Consider the following 3,119-nt stretch of genomic DNA (forward strand, 5'->3'; position numbering starts at 1 on the left):
CACACTTGAAAGAAATCACATGCTGTAGCAGAAACAAAACTGAAAGTAAAGTAAAATAAGGCCATGTTAACTTGGCCAAGGCTGGCAGGGGAGGTCAGAGATTCCTGGCTGTCAGAAAGCCAGTGTGATACTCTGTTGCAGCCAAGGGACAGCAGGCCTCCACTGTGGAATCTGTTTACCTTCTCTTTCCTTGGAACCCATCTCCAGTTTCCTCCAGCCTTCTTGGCACAGATAAAGCACAATAAACCCCTGGCATCCATCCGTGGAAATTACACAATCCGGCAGTATTGCAAGTGTGCTTCTCTTAGCGGAAATTCCCAGTGCTCCTGGTCAAAGAGCTTTAATATTTTAAACATGTGTATTCTAAAGCAGGAACCATCACTGTTGCCATTTCTTCTGGGCTGTCCCACAGTTACCTGGAAACAGCAAGGTGGGCCTGACTCACTATAAAAGGGGCTGCTTGTACACTACTCTTCCTCTCTCTCTTGCTCAATAGTCCTCTCTTCCTTTCTTACCCTCTTTCTTCTCTGTCCCTCCTTCTCCTTCCTCCTGCCTCTATCCCTCTTTCTCTGTCTCCACTACCTCCTCAACTTCCCTCTCCAGGTCTTAGATAAACTATATTCTATACTATACAATTGTGTGGCTGGTACCTCAGGAAGAAGGGATGCTTCAACACTGGCTGTCAGAGGCACCCCTTTTCACCTCAACATACCAAGTGTGATGGTTTGTATATACTTGGACCAGAGGGTGGCACTGTGAGACCCTGGCTTAAAGCATTTCTCCCTGGAAGGTAAAGCCCCTAAAACATTTCCCCAAGCTTGTTTTCCCTGATCTTTAAAAATACAGCTAGAAAGAAGCTCTTTGTTCTCTATAGCCAGCAAAAGGCTTTTTTGTTTCTATACTGTACAACCAGAGATGCTGGCCTTCCTGGGCCGAGGACACAGAGATAAAAATTCAGAAAGAACTCACTCCTCACTCCTGCCTTGTAAATGTCACCAAGGACACCGGAAAGAAAAGAACTCCTCCCAACTCTCCTCCCAACTCCTGCCAATTCCTCAGCTAGCTGTTAAAAGCCCCCTACTGTCACCTCTCGGGGTCGAACTCCCCTGCCCTGCGAGGCGCGAGGGGTTCATCCTCAGCTAGCTGATAATAAAACCTCTTGCAGCTTGCATCAGGTGTGGTTTTCTCTTGGGTCGGTGGGGTGTTGGACAGTTCATCCCGGGACTTGAGTGGAGGCCCAGCATCCGGGGCCTTACATCACCATTTGGAGATGTGGCCTTGTTGGAATAGGTGTGACCTGGTTGGAGTAGGTGTGTCACTGTGGGTGTGGGCCTAAGATCCTCACTCTAGTTGCCTGGAAGTCAGTCTTCCACTAGCAGCCTTTGGATGAAGACATAGAACTCTCATCTCTGCCTGTGCCATGCCTGCCTGGATACTGCCATGCTCCAACCTTGATGATAATGGACTGAACCTTTGAATCTGTAACCCAGCCCCAATTAAATGTTGTTTTTTATAAGACTTGCCTGGGTCATGGTGTCTGTTCGCAGCAGTAAAACCCTAACTAAGACACCAGGCATCCACCAAACATATACCCGACTTCTTTTTCTTTTTCATAAAACACAACAGTCAATCTAAAGCCTGTTTTTAAAAGAAGTAATTAAGGAATAGTAAGTAGGATTTGTGTTCAAGATAAAAGCTAAGAAAACTCACTTCAGAGATGGAAGCTTAAAAATGAAAGCTTTAATTTCTGAGCCCTTAGGGAGGCAGACAGTTTGGGATCTGAACTTTGTCCCTAATGAGAAATTGAACAGCATTTGTAAAGGATGAAACACAAAGTGAGAGGGGAGCTGCAGAGTTATCCATTGTCTTTTGACATGAAGGATTAAACAAGGCAGTACCCCTTGGAGGCGTGTTGGCATCAGGACATCCCAAACCTGTGTCATCACATAGGCAACAGAATGACCTGCTACCTTGTGAGCGCCTGACTCGCCAGCAAGAAAGATGCCACAACAGGATCCTTCTGCACACGTTTATTGGGAGAGCTTCATTGCAGAGGCAAAAAGACCCTGAGCCCCAGAACTGGCGCTGCTTATATAGGCCTAGGAGAGGCATGTCTACACCCGATTGGTTATGCTTTCAGTACCTCATTTGCATGCCTCGGGCCAGGCAGTGACTCAGCAAAATCTATACTGCATATGCGCACATTGGCTGTTTACCCAAACTTATGGGTGGTAGCCAGCGCCACCTTGTAATGGCACATGTGGCTTCCCACATCTCCCCCTTTTAATTTTAATAAAATGATGCTGGACTACACCTGTGCAATTATGTCCATCTGCCACGGCTCCTGTTTTAGGTCATTCCTCTAGTGTCACATCCTTACCCGTCATAGGGTTACCCTATTGCCACCAGGCCCCATGTCTTAGGTTGGTCTGTGCACGAGGAAAGTTGCCCGTCTTTGGATACCGCAATGCTGTGTGACAGCAACTGCTAAATGACCTAGGGCGAACTCTACAAAAGAGGCAAGCCAAGTTTTAAGGGAATGAATTAGTGGGGAAATCATGATCACCCTACCGCGTGCAATGAGGAAACCTCAGGGATGTGCAAGGGCTGATCAATGATCGCTGAATCTCTCTCATCCCAGTGCAATGGATCCATAAATCCGTGGGGTGCAAGAGCAGAGAACTCAGATGCCGACTAATTCTTGAGCATACATAACCAAACTTCAGGGGAGGTGCCGTTCTCAATGGCTAAACGTGCCTGAGTTATAATCACCTTGTCACGTTTTGTTGGGTTATGAATTTGCAAACCAACCAAAGCATGAATACCAGTCCACAGCATATGGCAGCACCAAAGAAAATCACTCCCACCCATTCCTTAAAGTAAGAAAATGCAGAGGTAAGCCAAGAGGTAAAGTCTCCAAGGGTGACTGGTTCTACTCTGGTTCCATTAAGGTTCAGGATCTGTATCTGCAGCTTCGTCTGCAACCTTTCCAGCTCCTGCGACCAGTTCCCCTTCAGATAATTCGAAAGGTCTGTACTTTTTATGAAAGAATTATTAATATACCTAATGGGAATAATGCACACATGCGGAGTTGATGCCACACAACTCATTTGTATGAC

The sequence above is a fragment of the Mus caroli genome, unplaced genomic scaffold (genome assembly GCF_978045245.1).
Source record: "Mus caroli unplaced genomic scaffold, Mus_caroli_1 scaffold_4, whole genome shotgun sequence".
NCBI lineage: Eukaryota > Metazoa > Chordata > Mammalia > Rodentia > Muridae > Mus > Mus caroli.